The sequence below is a fragment of the Cryptomeria japonica genome, chromosome 5 (assembly GCF_030272615.1).
Source record: "Cryptomeria japonica chromosome 5, Sugi_1.0, whole genome shotgun sequence".
Classification (NCBI taxonomy): domain Eukaryota; kingdom Viridiplantae; phylum Streptophyta; class Pinopsida; order Cupressales; family Cupressaceae; genus Cryptomeria; species Cryptomeria japonica.
In genome coordinates this window covers 108,255,083-108,275,010 of record NC_081409.1, presented here as the reverse complement: position 1 = coordinate 108,275,010, position 19,928 = coordinate 108,255,083, and the positions used below count along the sequence as shown (strand labels likewise).

The 19,928-nt window shown below is 35.6% G+C and overlaps 1 protein-coding gene across 2 annotated transcripts in view; it reads left to right on the top strand.

Moving 5' to 3' along the window:
- LOC131067217 (uncharacterized) overlaps window positions 1-19,928 on the top strand; it is a 154,934-nt gene that overhangs the window by 30,729 nt on the left and 104,277 nt on the right. The window lies entirely within an intron of this gene.

Sequence of the window (19,928 nt, the reverse complement as noted above, 5' to 3'; positions counted from 1 at the left end):
TTACATAAGGAAAATAATAAAATTGAAAATAGAAGGGAAAATAATAAATCCAAAATATAGGAAATTATATAACTGCTTAAATCAAATCGTAATTTTAGTATGTAATGGGAAAAAAGGTCAAAGGCTAGAAAATATCAAATAAGAGACACAGAAGTAAGATATATAAAACATGACAAGTGCACCTCCTACAACTATGGCTCATTTGGAAGGTTAGGGTTTCAAAAGAGGTGTGGGAGGCCTTGTGGGCCTCCTTGCCCTTTTTATCTATTAATTTTTATCTATTAATTAATTTTTATTTTATTTGTAATGGTGGGGGTGTTTGGCTGTCCTTGAGATGTTCCTCTTGAACAATCCAAAGATGTATTCTGCACTTGATGAGAATAATGGACAACTAAGAGGACATTACATGGTTGCTTCCATGTACTTGAAATGTGTAGGAGATGGGGCGCTTACTTGTGTAACCCTTAAATTAAGAAGTCCCATTACTAGCCTCCGTTAGCAAAAATACAATCTTCCTACAAGGAAGACATAACTCAAGTTTATGAGAATTAAGTAATCAAAGACAAAGGTCAAAGCAACTTCTTACTTGGACCGTGAGTTATATAAATATTTAGACCATTATCAATTCTTTTTGTAAATATTTTGTAGGAATATGTGTAAATCTTAACTTGTAAGGCAATGGCCATAGTCACAAGAATCTCCAAAATTTGGCAAGTGTGAACTAGTCAAAACGAGGCCCAAAGACTTGGGAACTGGTACTTGACAAATCTTGTTTGAAAAACTCGGTCATGACAATCTGGTAGAAAATTAGAATAAAAGCCAAACATTTAAAATGTTTATGCATAAAACACATAAAATGATCTTTAATACTTTATGGTATTCATTTCATTTGCAAGCACAAACAAGGAGAAGAAAAGAGAATTGAAGCTAAAAATACAATCTATTGAAACAAGAACCTGCAAACATAGTTAGGGCCAAAAAATTGCTCGATGGCTTCAACACGTGTTTTTTGAATGGTTTGGAGGAATTTGGAGCTTGGTTAAAAGTGAAAAAATTGTGAAAATTTCAAAAATGACATTCACTACGAAGGTTTGTGTGGTCTCAAAGGCTTTCCACTTGACTCTATTGTGGGCGTTGCCACTACACCCCATTAGAGGTGCTGTCCTTCAATCCTTTTAGGGGTAGACATCCCGAAATCCCTACTCTAGTTTTAAGAAACAAAAATAAATATCATTTGGGGCCATGCTCAATGGAAAAAAACTTTTTTAATCATTCAAAATTTTCCCTATTAAATCCCAAAAAATTTAATTACATTTGTACATTTTGTTTGCCAAGTCAATACCTATCCTAAGTAATGCTCCTCTAGCTGTAGCAACGCATGCAGATTTGTCTAAGATACAAGCCTAAGATCCCACATAGAACTAGTGATGCTAGGTTGAGTGATACAAGCTCCTCTCCTTCATAGTTCATGAATCCATGTTGTAATTTTTATTGTTGATACCATTGATATCATATTCCATGAGTGTTATATGCTTAAAGCACTTAAGAATATTTATGTGCATAAAATGATGTTTCGTGAACTCAAATCTATTTTTTTCCTCATTTGATCAATGTATACTTCTATATCTGATCAAATTACTTCTAATTGATAAGCTTATTATGTCTTTAAATTTGATTTATCAAAGGGTGCGTATAAAAGCTTTTGTTTTGGGCAAAAAGAAAATATATTAATAACTATTACAAATTACAACAAAGAGATTTTTAAATGGAAATAGCTATTAGTAAAGTCAGAAGAAGGAAAACCCAAGGAGGTTTTCCATTTTGTCACCATCCCTAAGAAACAAGCAAAAATTGAGCCCAAGATAATTCCCATACCCCAAGGGCTGAAAACAAGGATTAAGCCTAGTCAAGAAGAATAATTGGCTAGGGAAAATATATATTTAATTTTGTTTGGATCTAACTTACATTTTCCAACAAATCAAATATTAAATAATTTATTATCTAGCCCAGGAGGGGCGTTGAGAATTTTGGAAGCTTATTTGGTGATATTTAATTAATTTCTTTTTGTCCCCAAATGGTAGTTATGATAGGAGTGCATTTAGGAGTATGATGAAGTTAGGACAACTGTCAAAACCTGTTTCTGGCATTCATTTTGAAAGAATCTTCCAAGTTTGGTATGGGATTTTGGGTGCCCATTTTGGGCCTAATTCATATTAAAAAGAAAAATTATTATTTTGCATTTATTGCTGATTTTGTATTCTCACTTGCAGAGCCGTGTGCTTGTGTTTTCTTGAGTGGATGAAAACCACTTCGAGATCAGAGTTGTTGATGAAAACCCATAAGTTCAAGTGGCTAGAAGATGAAAACTCTTTGATCGCGAAGGGTGATTCCATCTAGCAGTTGTATTGGAGCTTAAATTTGCAAGAGGTTTCAACAATTTTGTGTTGATTGTTTGTAGATCGACCAGATTGCAGTTTCAATGTTCCGAAGGGTGATTTTTGTGTTGCAGAGGTGTTTGCTGTATGATTTGTTGTGGCCTGTTGTCTTTTTGCCTTGTGGGCATCTTCCCAGGGGCCAAGATCTATTAAAGTAATATTGTAATATTTAGCTTATAATGGTCATTTATATTAAAGTAATATTGCAATATTTAGCTTATAATGGTCATTTAATTAGTCTATTTAGTAACTTTCTATTTTGTATGTTGGTTAGTTAGTTTTATTAGTTTCTGTTGATGTCTTTAGTTCTTGGTTGTTTCCGTTATGAAAAGATCCTTTATAATTGCTTATTTAAGGAGCTTTCGTCTCCTTTGTAATTATTCAATCAATTATCATTTCAAGATCTGTTGGTGCAAGTTTGGAGGGTTTGTTGTGTGTCTTTTGGGCTTTTTGGGTTTCTGCATTCGATAGTCTTCTAATTTTCGGTGTGGATTGCAGGAGTTCAGGTTTGTTGCATAAGTTGTATGTGAAAATATGGTGTATCAGATCCATATTCTCTAGCAAAACCAAAATTAATGATAGATATTATTTTTGGAAGTTTTTGGTGAATTTTGCGTATCAATTTCAATGTTTTGAGTAAATTTATGAAATTTGTGGATAGAATATAAATTATATTTCCAGATTTGAAATTTCACACTGATGAAATTACAGTGCCACAAGAATGGCATGGAGCTCCATTTGATTATTAGTGCCACACCCCATAGACTTAGAGAAAAAGAAATGAGCTAGACCATCTCTATCATGACCCACCCCACAAATCTTAGCATCACCTAGCTTACCCCTTGAAGGTCCTTCAATATTAATTTTGAAAAATTCAAAAGGGGGAGGAGACCACTTACCAATCTTGTTCACTTTCTTGGAAACCTTCAATCTAGAGCCCAACTGATTATGATAAGTAGAAGAGGGGGATAGCTCCAAGGTATTTGATAGCTAAGAATCATAAGGGGAAAGATCTTCTTCAAAGGAGCATTTAGCTTTGATAGTTTCCTTGATTGAGTTCCTTACCTTTTTCCATACTTGCATGACAAGACTGTTCTTGGAATATCCAACGATTCCTCTCCAACTAGATTTGCCAAAGAACAAAAATAGGGCCTAGATACCAAGCAACAACCAGATAAGAAGCTAATGGATGAGGATGACACATGCTTGCCCAAAAAAAGTAGAATAAAAAGTGCTGTGAATGATAGGACTATTCTAGCTCTTCCACCATTTGGTTCAAGATGTCTAAGGAAAAAGGGCATTCAAAGCAAAGGTGAGTAATATATTATTTGCTAATGCTACACAACACATACTAGAAGGACCATGAAATCTTGTTTTCTATATCGTCTTGAGTTAAGCACTTGTTTTGACACAATAAGCAAATAAAAATATTACACTTAGGCCAGCTGAATTTGTTCCAATTTTCTTTCCACCAAGGAAAATCTCTATTCGCACCTTTCTTATATACTAAAAATTGATACCCAAAACTAACTGAATAGGATCCTAGCCCCATGCAAGAACATCTCTTCCCTTTACAAAACAACAAGGCCCATGAACCAAAATGAAAGTGAGACTATATCAAGCATTAGATGATCCTCCACCAGGCCTACTATTAGGTACCTTCCAATGATATAATTGGGAATTCCCTAGATAGATTGGGTACTTAATCTGCAGCTTTAGACCAGCCTGCAGCTTGAAAATTTTCTCTCAAGGGTTGGAGGTGGGGGAAGGATGAAAGGATTGGGGGATGCAAATCCCATGAATCATTCTAAGATATCTCTATCACCTTTTTTAATAATCTAGAAAAGACCATCCTTAATAATGGAATCTCCCTTCTTAATAGTAATCCAAACCATATAATTTGCCCCTTCTAGAACCATTTGAGATATATCTTCATTAGCAATTCTTCCCAAGTACTCAAAAGCAGAGGATTTTTTCCCAAGGTTGCTCGGGCTACTTGCCACATCTCCAATATAGTTTGGCAGCTAAAACATGGCAAATGAGCTCATAGTGCCTAAGAGCAAGGTTTCTGTGAGTTTTAGGACTATAGATTTGTCCCCAGTTGACTAAATTTTATTATTGGGACTCCAAATTCCTCTACTACTACAATTTCTTGGAGGGATTGTCAAATTCTTTATAGTTCTTAGGGTTAGAAGCAACAAGAAATTTTCAAATAGGGAGAGCTTGCAAAATAGATTTTAGAAGCACTAATAGGCTAGAAGAGGATAACCACTTGAAGGTCTAATAATTCACCCTCAAGCGAAATTTGTCCAGAATTTTCTTCCATTGATCAATATGAAGGTTACCAACAAATAATGGAATCCCCAAATAATATAGAGGGAGATTCACAATTCTAAAATGAAGAATATGAACAATTCTTTGTTGGATAAGCATAGGGGCACTAAAGGAGAAATTTTTTGATTTATCCTCATTAATTTGCTGACCCAAAGTAGACAAATATATATGCCAGACTTTCTTAAAGTTGAACACCTCACTAATTTTGCAAACTTGATCAAATATGTATCATCCATAAATTGAAGGTCGGATTAAGGGTCAAGGTCCCCATCCTAGGACCATCCCTTTATGAAACCTTTAGCTCTTTGGTCCCCATTGTCTAAACCTTCTTCCATTAAGATAAAAAGGTAAGGAGAGAGGCGTTCCCCTTTTTGAAGACCCCTGGAAGCAGAAAAAAGAGGAGACAAAATATCAATGATAAGAATAGAGGATGATGAGTCCACACAACTCATGATCCAATCAATCCATCTCATGCCCTCGCCATGATACATCTACTACATCTCTAAAAAGAAATAATAAAAGTTATCTATGTAGAAAATGGCTTTATTCATAAAACTTTGCCATTTTCTATTAAGTCAATCCCCACATAATGGAACTTTTTCCCCTTTAATTGGCAAACTTGTAAAGATCATTGAACTAGACTTCATTTCCTTGTTGGATGATATGATAGTTAACTAGTTATTCACTGACTTCCTTTTGCATTATACAATAAAATAAAATGTAAACCCTATGCTAGCCGACTCCACTGTCATTTCCAAGTCAAATGCATAAAAATAAAGCTAATTGCAAATATTAAGGGGGGAATAGAAGGCAGCCTGCGATTATAGAAGATTATTATTATTATTTCTTAAAACAGCGATTTAGTTAAGCAAGAAGCAATGGTCAAACTGCAAGGGACACCACCGATTAGAGGAGATGGGGCCATGGGAAAAGACATGACCCTTGATAGCCGAGTGAGAGGTATCTAATGCTGATTGGTAGTCCAAGCAAGGGGAGAGATGAGAAAACATATCCCACGATCAATTGGCAGGAACATCGATCCAAATCAGAAAGATCATATTGATAATAAATATGAACAGAAATTAGGCACATAATTTGAGCTGATAATAGCATTGTTAATTAGCTTTGTGGTAGAGAAGGGAAGGAGATATAAGGAAGGGTAGCAGATACAAGATCACTAGCGAAGTAAGCCACCCCATGATGGATGTCTAGTGTGTTGGTTCCCAAAATCGTAGGTTTGTCAAACTCTAAGAGTATGCCAAGCTCTATGATTAAGTCTGACAATTAATCTTGGCTAACGAATGGAATGAATCACTGATGATTACAATTCCCCACTCTTCAGGCTTTGCTTGGCCTAGGTGGGTATACCTTGAGGACAATTGTAGCAAATTATGCTTTATATGGGAATCCTTAAGGCATATGTTTAATTAATATACAAATTGATCTCTACTTCTATTGATAAAAATTAAAGAAAGTAAATGTATCTGTGTAGCTTTAAAATCTTATGACTGGTGCCTTTACTTTACTAGGCATCGAAGTCAATTTCTTGCCTTTTTAATGGTTAGGATCACCTTGTTAGACAATTATATATCCACACCTTGTATGAATCTGCCAATTGTTTGTTCCCTTAGTGAATTATGTTATCTTTTATTCTGTATGATTTATTCAAATGAATTAAATCCCTCCTTGAGAGAACCAAGCAAATAAATCGCATTGAAAAGATTTCTTTGATTAATTTGAGATAGCCTTAGTATTCAAATCAACGTAATAAAAACTCCACATATAAGGAAATCAAACAACCTTTGGTTACTTTAACCAATATAACAAGTACAACCAGATAAAAAGAACAATCTATCGCATTCATCCACCACTTGCAAGAAAAGTTTAACCAGTATTCTGTATTCTATTATAATGTCCCCTAATCTCTTATCCATTGTAATGTCCCCTTCTTAGTTCTAGACTGATGGATGGAGTCTTAGCCTATTTTAGAAACCCGTAGGCTAATCAGAGACTAAATTAGGGTTTTTGTCTTCAAGATGGTTTTCAGAGGGTTGTTTGCAAGAGTTTGGAAGTTTACCTCATGGGTTTTTTCTGGGTTTCTCGAGAGCTTCAGAATGGTATGACATGCATTTCCATCAGAGGAGATTTCTTTTCAGGTGGATTTTAGAGGGCTGTTTGCAAGAGTTTTGTAGTTTGCTCTCTAGATTCTTTCTAGGTTTTTCATGAGCTGCGGGATGGTATAACATGCATTCCAATCAGAGAAGATTTTTGAATTTACATTTTTTAGTAAATTGTGACGATTGCTTGCCTTATAGGGTTTTTCTGGGTTTTTTGAGAGCTCCAACATAGTTTGACATGCAAATTCTTTGGAGATGATTTCTAGACTTACCTTTTTTTAGTAAGTCAAGGGGACTGCTCAGAATGTGTTCTAATGAAGTTTGGGATCACTTACTATTTTTAGTAGTATGCTAATTTAGTCAGTGCTATTTTTAGGAATCCTATTTTTGGCAATCTGGTGGCTCTTTTCCGGCAATTTAGTTTAGTATTATTTCTCTGGGAATTTTAAGATGACTAAGGTTACTTATTATTTTTTCATAAGGCATTTTAGGCGAATATTTTATTAAACTTATTGCAAAAATAAAATATTTCATGTTTTTGGCATCCAAGCTTGGCTTGAAATGGTAACTCTAATTTGACGCCAACAGGGTTATGTGGTAATTCAATGAAGTTATTTTTATTTACCTAAGTGTGGTGCCCAAGTTGGAGGGAAAATGAGTTTAAATTTCTGGGGTCTCAAGTCTATTAATAAGACCCTTCTCTCCTTCATTTGGATATGCTTGAATTTGATAACGAAGTGTTGCCGAATCGTTTCCAAAATCTTGGCTTGGGGGTTGTGTGCCCTCCTAGCTTGATCATAGTTTCGAGTTTTAAAGATAACTCCTAGATGTCAAAGTAATTTCATTCAGAGATTACCGATGGATTTCAAAGAAGATTGGTGTGTTCGTTTTGGTGAAAAAAGGGTTGTGTGCCCTCCTAGCTTGATCATAGTTTCAAGTTTGAAAGATAACTCCTAGATGTCAAAGTAATTTCATTTAGAGATTACCGATGTATTTCAAAGAAGATTGGTGTGTTCTTTTTGGTGAAAAAACCCTACAGCTGATTTGTGTTTCTACCAAAGTTTAAAACTTGGACTCGCCACGAACTCGACAAACCAAAAAATTGGACTCAGACTCGTGAAAGACTTGCGAAAGACTCGGCAAAAAAATACTTGTAGTTTTACAAAAAAACATAAAGAAATTAATGCATTTAGAGAACATAAGAGCCATAATTGAAACATTACACATGTCATATGATCTCCAAACACTCAATATTTGAAATTTCATCATTCATACTCATAGTTTCAAACTTTAAAATGTATAATAGTAGCATAAGTTTATAAATATTTACAAAATTACATATAATGATAGGTCTAGATCTTGGGGGAGAGAGGAGAGACTAAGATAGAGAGTGGTAGAGAGAGGGGATAGAGGAAGAGTGATAGGGAGATAGATAGGTCTAAAATTTGGGGCAGATAAAGTGAGTGAGATAGAGAGGGTGAGAGAATGCTAATAAGAGCCCTACTGATTACTGAAATTTGATTGTCTGAAAATTTAAAAGATCTTCTAAAACCTAGAATTTGCATTATAATTCCTAGAGATTTGAAACAACTCTCAAACATCCTACCAATATTCCTTTCTTATATTTAAATGTTTTATTTCATGTATATATTATGATGAAAAGAATGAGATTGACTTGAAAAAAAAAGATTTAGATAATTTTTTGACGTATTTTCTAGGTTGCACGAGTCTAGTCAAAAGACTCGCGAGTCCAAGCGAAAGACTCGCACAAGTCAATTAGAAAGACTCGCTAGGACTTGCCTCGCGAGTCCATGGCAAGTCGACTCATGGCGCCACTGGACTCGCGAGTCCGTGGTGAGTCCACGAGTTTTTAAACTATGGTTTCTACTCACCCTGGTTGGAGTTTTCAACTGATTTTTGTGGGTATGGGCTCAAAATTTTTGTATGCTCTTGGCGCCTATTTGCTTTGATTTTGGTGAATTTTGGTGGAGTGATAGATTTCTTGTCTCAAATCGAACTTGCTGCTGGTTGCCCTAGTTCCATTGTCAGTGTTGGAGTGCGTGCCCTTGCTAAGACCTTGTTTGGTGGTGAGTTTCTTATTCTACCTTATCCGCCCAACTCCTATGCTTCGTTTGCATCTTACTTGAGCCCATTTGGAGGTGTCACGAGGGAGTTGTGAGCATTTTGGTGTTTCTGGAGTAGCTGTTTTTTCTAAAAATCAGAATTCATTCTACTTTAGGGCTGGTAACATTGTCTTTGATTTTCTGATTTTCAGTTTTCTTCTCCTTACAAAGTTAGCTTATGTAATAGCTTGTTTAGTAGTACTAAACAATATTTTGTTCTCATTTTTGGAAGCTAACTTCTCCCACTGAGCAAGTGGAAGTGGCTAGTTATACTGCCAAGTTTGTTGTTAAGTTTCAGTAATCTTGTAGTCCCCACTGGACAAGTGGAAGTGGCTGGTTATACCGCCAAGATTTTGTTGTTTAAGCTTGCAATAAATTTGTAATCCTCCACTAAATCAGTGGAAGTGGCTGGTCAAATCGCCATCATGTAATGCTTTCATTGTTCATGCTTTCCTCCCGTTGCATAAGTGGTTGAGATGTTTATTTGCTAATGCTAATGGGTGCTGAGTGTTGTGCTAAAAAATTGTAAACATTAAGGGGGTTTTATCATCCATTTACATCAAATGTTGATTAATAGCAAAATATTGAAAAGGGTCATGCCCTTTCAGATTGTCTTTTCAACTTAAACTAGAAGAAACTAATAGTGCTAATCAAGGTCTTTGGTAATATTAAGAAAATATGAGACAAATCTATCTCTACATGTTAACAATTGGCCGCTCTTATGCTGTTCTGACAAGGAAAAGGTGCACTTGCGAAATGTGTTTAGTATAACCTGTGGTAGTGTATTCATTTGCATCATCAATGATTTTGTTTACTGAGAACTTGATATCATACATCTTCTCTATCCATGTGAATGTGTTGTCTATCACATAGTCTTCATCATTGATATCCTCAAGAAGTTTTGTAAGCATTGGTTTGCGTTCTTCCCTCCATTCATCTTGATCCTTTACATCTCCTGTATCATTGAAAAATGAAGGTAGACGTGCTCCTGCAACTTCACCAAATTCATTCATCTCGGCCTCAAAAATGTGATATAGACTTAAATGTTTCTGCATCAAGGCATTTCCCTCCTTCAGTGCTTGTTCATTAACAATCCTTTTTTCGTGCACTTCTTGAAGCTTCTCCTTGATCCTGTTTTGTAATCTTCTATGTTCCTTGAGGGTATTATAATTTCTCATGTGTGCCAACTAGAATCTATCTGTGTACCATCAACTTATTAAACCTCCTCTTCACAAGTTCTGAAGCTATTTCATACTTTGAGGTTTTAACTTGAGCATCAAGTCGGTCCCGTTCTCTTTGAAGCTCATTAGCCTTCTTCTTCCAATGGCATGATTCCTCTTGTGTGGCTAGAAGGTCTTTATCAGGCTCATATGTCAGCTCCTTGGTCATATCCTTTATTTTATCCTTAAGCCCTGCATTTTCTCGTCCAAGTAGTTCGTTCTTTGATTTGTACATATTCCTTTCTTTAACTCATTGTTCATCCCGAGCCTTGTTGAATCTTGCCACATTGATATTGACGTTAGTAGTCTCCATTGGATCAACCTCTCCAACTCACTGCACCATCATATGCCCAAAAACTTTGCCAGTATCAATAATCTTTGGCCTTTTGTCTCGGGGATATAAGGCCCATGTGAGTAAACTTTTTTCATCTGGGTTAAAAACAAATCCACTATAAAGTCTGTCTATAGCTTCTGAATTCAAAATCATCTTTGTATCTTGGTTGTTCAAGAAACTGTCAAAAAACAAGAGCAGAGCTTATGTACCACCCTGGGAAAATTATTACACCTGCTTCTTTCAAGAGTTCCCTTCCTCTTTTAGGTGTCATCTTGCTCACCTCCGAATCAATACTCTTTTGTAACTCATGTAACAATTGGGACTCATTGGAAAGCGTTATGTTAGCAACTCCTCTTCGGACTTGTCTCCCTTTATGTTCATATAGAAAAGCTTTGAATTCAGGTGTCTATGAAATCATCATTAGAAACAAACTATTGGCAAACTAAGTGTCTCACATCATTAGTTAAATCTTCTGATGATTGATCCATGATGATCATCAAATCTTGTGGGGCACAGTATCCACCAATGTTTGGTCTAGAAATCTGCTCATATTGAGCATTAGTAGCTACATCTTCCTCATGTGAGGCAACTTCTTCCATAGAGAAACTGATTTCAGAGGTAGATTGTGGAGAGATATGTTGAATGGGGGTCTCACTCCCTGCCTCTTCTCTTTGTATGTGGTTCCCTTTAGGTTCATTCACTTGGCTCTGAACGCAAAAGAGGGAACTTCCTTAACCAAATCTTCTACATGTGAAATGAGCGCTTCAGCTTTGGCAATAGGATCATCAATTTCTAAGAAGGAACCATGGTAGGACGAATCATGACTCTCCCTCCATGCTTCTACTTGTATAACCTTGTTATACATGTCAATCTTGTTAATAGCCTAAGATTCCTCCAAATTCCTAATATGTTCATCATGGATATAGGGCTTATGTTCATACCCCTTCAAGTCCCGTCTCATTTTAACCTCGTTGATGAAACCTTCAGGAGCAAAATTTTCTCTCTTTTCTCCATTTAGCATGTTGTAGTGTGCTATTTTTGTGTCAATCAAATTATATCCCTCAGTTGCAGTCACAAGAAAATCTCCAAAGGGGAGGGTTCTTGGTATAAGAGTTTGTTTACCAAATGATTTCAAATTCATAAAATTGGAGCAAGCCAATTGCCTTACAATCTCCAGGTATGCTACTCTGTCAGGCACTGTCTTGGGTAGGAGGAAAGGAGATCCTCAAACCCATATACTCTGATTTAAGTACAATCTTCAAGGGCATACCAATACCCCCAATTGTGGTTTACCTTGCCTTTTTCATCCATATCCTTTGGTCGGAGAAACTTTTGGATCTCAAGAGTCAATGAGTAATCACAGGGCTGACCAAAGAATTTGTATAATGGCTTAATGAAATACTCTTCAAAATATAAATAATGAGATCGAGTATACCTACTATCCCATACAACAGTCCACAATTGCACAGGCTTCAACTTATTAGCCTTGTCATAATTTGCAATCTTCAGATGCTTTGTCCATACTCCCATTTGTTGGCCAACATATAGGATCATATGCATTAGTAAAGAATAGTGCCTGAAGTTTATACAACTACTATTCCTTTGAATCAAGGATGAAAATATTGGCAAAACATCGCCGAAATTGCGATATATTGGGAGTCAAATAGGCGGCCGATTTAATCGGCGATAAAATCGCAGTTTTTTAGCTATAAAAATCGGGATTTTTTCAGTTGAAATCGCGAGTTCGAAATAAAAAATCGCGCCCTAGAAAAAATCATGTTCTTGAGGATTTTTTTCGCTTTTTTATGGCTCTGAGTCTCCGACTTTATCGAGGGTTTCAAGATGGGCATTCAGAAGCATTTGAAATACGGCAGCAGACAACATTCCTAACCATTCGAAGTTTTGAACTATTACGGCAAGGTTTTCTTAAGGAATAGTTTTTTTATTATTAATTTATGATTTAGATTGTTTCGAAATAAACATTACTTTGAATCAATACATAAAACGATAGTTTTATTATTATTAATTTATGAATTTATTAGAATTAAATTTTGTTATTTTAATATTTAATAAAATTATATTTAAAGTTAAATACATCTAATTTATTAGTCTAATATTATTTGTCTAAAATATTAATGTAAATTTTAATATTTTTAATAAATAAATGTAATATCATATATATTTAAATTTTAATATAATTTAATTTATCAATCGTGTACTCAATTTTATTAAATATATGGTATATTTTATGTATGTGGAATTAAATTAAATATAAGTTACTATGTTTTTTATAATATTTTAAGAAATTATATATTTTCAAATGTTCGATAATTTTGCCAATTTATTGCCGATTTTTTCCTGATTCCCGATTTTTTGCCGATTCCCGATTTTTTTAAAATTTTCGACCAAAAGATTTATTGCCGATTAAGATTTTTACATCTTTGCTTTGAATCATACATAGGCTTCTGTCCATTGAATTCGCTAAAATACTACATAATCAAAAGGGCAACTGCCATGACCTTTTATGTCTACAGCTAAGACCATTGGTGCAAGCGACATGAGGGTAGGAGCATCTAAGCCCAAACCTGACAAACTGAGTAATAGGTATATTGGAAATATTCCTCAAACAACTCCATAGAGAATGGAGGTTTGTCATCAAATTCAAACTTATTAAGCTGGTTTCCTTCTACCCTAGGTCTATATAAGGGCAACCTCCATCTTTTATAAGCAGTGTCCACTTTATGATATTCATTCTCAAGATTTTCAAGAATAATTTGTTTATCACAACCATTGTCCAAATCAAAGACCAAGGAAATGTATTCTCTGGTAATTGGTACAAAGAGTATTCCTTGGGCATCACAAATTCTCTTAGTCTTTGAATTATAATTCTTTGCAATTACTTTCATCAAATCTACATTTATATACACATTAGGCACAACCAATTTACTCAAATTTAGCCGCCATAGATTACATACTGGCTCATATCTAAACATCCTCTTGTATATCCCCTTTCCAGTGTCCACATATCTCCCAAATGTATTTGTTTATCCTCTAATTTTTCTGCACCAGGATTCAATTGCACAATCCTCTTAGTTTTAGGTCCAGCACCAGGTAATTGGTCTATTAAATCCTGGTTTGCTGGCCTCCCTTCCTTTTTCTGCCTCTTAGCCCTAGGTTTCTCTGATGTTTCTTCCATACTCTCCTACTATTTCCCTTCTACTAAAAAATGTAAACCCTCAAAGCAGAATTATCTTCAATTACTGGAATCCTGTAACATAGACTTGAAATGTCAATGCTAGGAAATTTCTTCAATTCTCCATCTGATCTCTTCCGCTCAATATTCAGCAAGCCACCTATCCTTTTGTGTTTCCAAATCATCTCAATTGCCTTAATTCATTGCCACTCATGCAAACACTTGTGTCAGAACGACCATTAATGCATTCAATGTTTTGAATTGTCACCATGATGTGACAATTTTTTATCGAGTAGAGAAATAACCTCTGCTTGATCATACTATTTCTTATTTGGCGCCATCCTGTTTATAAACCCTTTTCATCTTTATATCATGTTGAGGAGACAAAAAATTCTTTTATCGAGGATGAATGTCTCCTCGATAAAAGCCTTTTTACTTGATCTTGTGACTTGTCGAGAAGACTCCTGGGTGTCTCTTCAATGTTCTTCCAATAGATTACCCATCTTTCATGAGGTCAAAGACTTCTAAATTTTCTCATCGAGACCACATGTCTCTTCGATGAGTTCTCTTGTATGTTGTGTCATTGCTTCTTCGAGGAGACTTGAAGTCACTCTCCTCGATCATATTGTCAGGTACCTTTTTCATTGCCAATATTATTTTGAGGAGACTTTTGAAATCTCTGTTCGATGCTAGTTGTCTCCTCTATGGACTTTTGCTATTTACCTTCCTGTCTCATCGGTGAGACCCATTATCATCTTCTCGATATAGTCCATGTATCTCATCACTAATATTACAAATGTCTTATAAATGCCTCATGTCTTATCAATGGAAGTTCTCTTAGCATGGTCTAATAGACATTACATTGTCTGTTCGATATAGGTAAGTTTATTCCTTTTTTCTTAATCAAGAAGACTTTAGAAATGTCTCCTTTCAGCGCTAGTATCTTATTGATGGAGTTTCTTGCTATTGGATCTAGTAGGCCATTTGAGGTCTGCTCGATATGTTCAAAATTGTCCCCTTGTCTAATTGTTTCTTTTGACTTAGTATAAGCAAGCAATTTGGTGTCAACTTCTGGAACTTAGGCTAGAAAACACATTGAACTATGACACGAGGGATTTTAGCCAAGAATAATTTTACTACAAATGAATATATACACAGATGAACATTGTTCATTCTAGTTCAACAATTGATATGGATAGTAGTGGGAAAATTCTAAAAATTCAAGGAGCATATTTTGAGATCCTAACACAGTGTGCTTGCCACTTGCGGCCAAGAGGGTGAGTGTTCACCCTTAGGATTAGACATGAAGATTTCTGAGCACCCTAGCGCGATTTCTTTTCCCACCTTTACTATGGTTGATTGTTGTCATAAGAGGATGAATAAGAGACATGAATAAGGGGGGTAGATACAAGCACCCCAATAGGTAGACCACCCCATGCTAGATGTTCAATGTGCTTGCCACTTGGGGCCAAGAGGGTGAGTGTTTACTCTTGGGCTTAATGTGAGGATGGCTTTGGGCCAACCTATCATGCTCCCTCATTTAAATCCTATTGTGATGAATATAGAAGTGGCATGACTTATCTAATGAATTATGATGATTAAACATAATTATACTCATATATGTGATTGCTAACCCTAATAGAAATAATTTGTCTTATGAATTATATTTCAAATATTATCTAACATGGATGCAAGATCTCAACTAGACTTATCTTGATAAAGATGTTTGATTGGTAAAGGTATGATCCCTAGGTATCTTACATTTATTATTTTAATGGAATTTGTGATTCTAGGGAAAAATTTAGGGTAATCCCAAAGGGGGATATTGTAATCCACCACAAGCAAAATCACAACTAGATAACACCTTCTTGAGGAAAGACTACTTGACCCTATTATATGCCTTAAACATGTCAAACTTGATGAAAGTAGATTTTCCTTGAGAATTGGACATGGAGTGGAAAGCTTCAATTGCCACATTAAGACTATCTATAATTTGACGCCCTTTAACAAATCATCCTTGTTGAGGCAAAATAATAGAAGATAGTTACTACTTCAAGCATTCAACTATAAGTTTTTTTTTTTTTTTTTTGGTAACCTAGAGGTATTCCCGCGTCTCATCCCAGTGACCAACCCCACCTTACCTTGGACTTATGGGAGCCAAGTTGGGGTTAGAGGAGAGGCGAGACGAGGCGAGACTAGTCCTCTGGAGGCGAAAGAGTCCGCCCGCAGTCCCCAGCCGCCGGGATAACCTGGCAGGGAATCGAACTCGAGACCAATGGGGAGCAAACCCACGGCCCAAGCCAATTCACCTACCATGCGGGACTATTCAACTATAAGTTTGTTGATTATCTTGTAAGTAAAACTGGAAAGGGCTATGGGGTGAAACAAATCAAAGGAATTAGCCCCCCTTTTCAGGAATCAAGGCTAGAAAGATAAAGTTGATAGCTTTAAGAATTTTCTTATTGACCTGAGACCTTGACCACCTCTAAAAGATCAAGATTTAGAATGTCCTATAATTCTTGAATTTTTTTATAGGAAAACCATTTGGACTAGAGGTTTTACCTTTCTTCATCTGAAAAAGCTACTCTCTGAAGCTCTTCAATAGATATTGGTCTCATAAGAAGATTATTCATATCATAAGAGACCAAAGTGGTGGTGTGATTCAAATTGAGTTGTTCTTCCTCCAAAGCCCTTGGACCATTTTCAATGAACAAGGAAGAAAAATGCAAGACAACTTGGACAATATAACATTGCTGCTCCTTTCTTTGATAGAATTATGGAAAAAAGAGCTGATCTTATCTCCTTCATAGAGCTAGTTTATTTGTGATTTTTGTTTACAAAATATCTCCTCCTTGAGCTCCCATTCACTAAGTTATTTGGAATAAGTGGATTCCATGAATAGGAGGTTAGTGGTTATTCCAAGTTCCTTAATTTAAAAAGTGATACTATCCAATTTTTCTCGAACCTAAGCCTTTGTGTTGAAAATATTATCAAAAAAACTTTTGTTCCACTACTTCAGCTTGAACTTAATAAATTGAAGTCTTTTGAAGATACAATACATGGTAGTACTGAAAGAAGGTTTTCCCTCCAACCACCATGTCTTCATATGCTTGTGAATATTAGGATCCTTATGCCACATAAGTTGAAACTTGAAGGTACGCCTTTGAAGAAGAGAAAACAAAGAGGAGGAAAATTTAATAGGCCAATGGTTTGATCCTTCCACGCCAAAATATTTGTTGAAGAAGCCCCATTATCACCAATTCAACTAGTAGAAATGAGAAACCTATCAAGCCTTTTGAAAATGGAAGCAAACTCGTATCTTATATTGTTCTAAGTAAAGATTCCATTTCTTGGTTTGTCATCCACTAGGTTGAGAAAAAACAAACTGTCTCAGCAAAGTAGATGATGGGTACAAATGACTAGAATCACCAAGCTTCTCATCAAGATAAAGAATAACGTAAAAGTGATGCAAAATAAAAATCCCAACTTACAACCACACACACAAATCATTATTGATTTGACTTAAAATTTGAAAGATACAAAGAAATTTAAGCCTTTTGACTTCACATTCAACATTAACAAGTTTGATGACAAAGTCTCATAATCTGCAAGAAGGAACTACAACAAGCAGCCTTCAAATTTGATTTCTCTTCATCTCCTTTCTTCTTCGTCATCTTCAAACTTCCCTAAAAATCTGAAAATGGGAATCCAAATAGTTACCAAAACTCCAAATTGAAAACTTTCCCAAGAGTCTCCACTCAATAGGACCCTGAAATAGAAACTACCCAATAACTGATTCTTGGGTGCCCATATTTGAATTTTCAAAATAAAGGAAAGTCAAGTTGTGACTCCCATTTCTCACTCCCAAAAAAGAATATTCTAAATTTGAGAAAGAATATTCCAACTTCAAATTTGAATTTCATTTTCACCATGGATGCTCTTGCATCAGACACTCAGGGTAATTTGAAAAAAAAAACCTTAGGTTTTACACATGTAAATTGGCCTCACATTCGGTGATTTGTTTACAAAATCCTCTTATCACACATGTAAACTGCCTCACATTTGGTGATCTATTTACAAAACCCTCTTACAATGCATGTAAACTGCCTCACATTTGGCAATCTGTTTACAAAACTCACACACTCCACCCTTAGGTCATGGTGCAAACTGCCTCATGTTCAGCACTCTGCTTGCACACTCAAGAATTCTCGCTTTGATACTGCTGATGCAAAATAAAATTCCCAACTTACAACCACACATACAAATCATTATTTATTTTGACTTAAAATCTGAAAAATACAAAGAAATTTGAGCCTATTGGATTCACATTCAACATAAACAAATCTGAGTACAAAGTTTCATAATTCGCAAGAAGGAATTACAACAAGAAGTAGCCTTCAAATCTGATTTCTCTTCATCTCCTATAATCTGTTTACAAAACTCACACACTCCACCCTTAGGTCATGGTGCAAACTGCCTCATGTTCAGGACTCTGCTTGCACATTCAAGAATTCTTGCTTTGATACTGCTGATGCAAAATAAAAATCCCAACTTACAACCACACATGCAAATCATTATTTATTTTGACTTAAAATCTGAAAAATACAAAGAAATTTGAGCCTATTGGCTTCACATTCAACATAAACAAATCTGAGTACAAAGTTTCATAATTCGCAAGAAGGAATTACAACAAGAAGTAGCCTTCGAATCTGATTTCTCTTCATCTCCTATCTTTTTCACCTTCTCTTTCTTCTTATTCTTCTTCATCTTCAAACTTCCCTAAAAATCTGAAAATGGGAATCCTCAAATTAATGTTGAAACTTGTTTTTTAACCATCATAGTTATCAAAACTCCAAATTCAAAATTTTCTCAAAAGTCTCCACTCAACAGGGTCTTGAAAAAGAAACTGCTCAATAACTCATTCTTGGGCGCCCATTTTTAAATTTTCAAAATAAAGGAAAGTATTTTGAGTTAATGCATGTTGTGACTCCCGCTTCCCACCCCCAAAAAGGAATATTCCACATTCAAATTTGGATTTCATGTTCACCATGGATGCTCTTGCATCATAAAGTGGATTGCTAAGACATAGGGAAGAAAATAAGCTATAGAACAAACAAATCTAGTGTGGGACCAAAGTAAGATTTTTAACTTGAAAATAAATTATTAGGAGCATAGATATTAGTGGGGAAAATGGAGCCTACTAGAATTAAAGCAAAATGCTACCATTGATAAGGAGTGCCTTCTTGTAGTCTAATAAGGAGTGAGCCTACAAGGGTCCCATAAACATACCAACCCTCTAGTTGAGCCTTGAACCCCAATACATTGACATTGACTACCTCACCAAATCTTAGAAGAAAAAGAAACTATTTCCTCCACGGAGAGTTTTTTTTCTTGAAGAAAGATAATATTAAGACTATGATCCCATAAAAGGTCTTGAATGGCTTTTTTTCGAGGGGTGCTGCCCAAACCCTCTACATTCTAAGAAATCACAATCCTTTTTGGGAGTATAGAATTGAGTATCTAATGTTTGAATGACGCCATATTACACAAGAGGTTCCCTTATTATCTTCACCTTCTATTGATCCTTTTTCTTCCCTAGTGTAATTTTTTTTTGGTAATTACCCTTTTCTGAGATTTTTTTGTTGGAGTCCTGTTGTGACGTTTTCACACATCGCCCCATTGCAAATGGGGACCCATGTTTTTTGCTTTTTAGGGTTTGTTTTCTAGGTCTTTTAGGGTTTTGTTAGTTAGCCTTTGCATTTTGAGTGCTGTCGGGGAGATCAATAGGATAGCAGGTCCTGAAAATTTGGCTAAGTCTGAAAGTCCTGATCCTGAAATTTGGCTAAGTCTGAAAGTCCTGATCCTGAAATTTGGCTAAGTCTGGAATGTCCTGATCCTGAAATTTGACTAAGTCTGGAAACTGAAAAACCTCAAAAAACTAGATTTTGCAATATAACTCCTGGAGGTCTGAAACCACTCTCAAACATCCTGAAAGTATATATGGAATATAACTTAAAGTATAAGTTTCTTCTTTCTTATACTTAAATGTTATATTCCATTAAAATTGTCCTGATAGAGAGTTCGAAAAGTCAAATTTCGCTCCTGACCTTCACTAAGGGTCCAGAGCGAAAAGCGCTCATGTCCCTCTCCAAGGGTCCAAGGCGAATCGCTC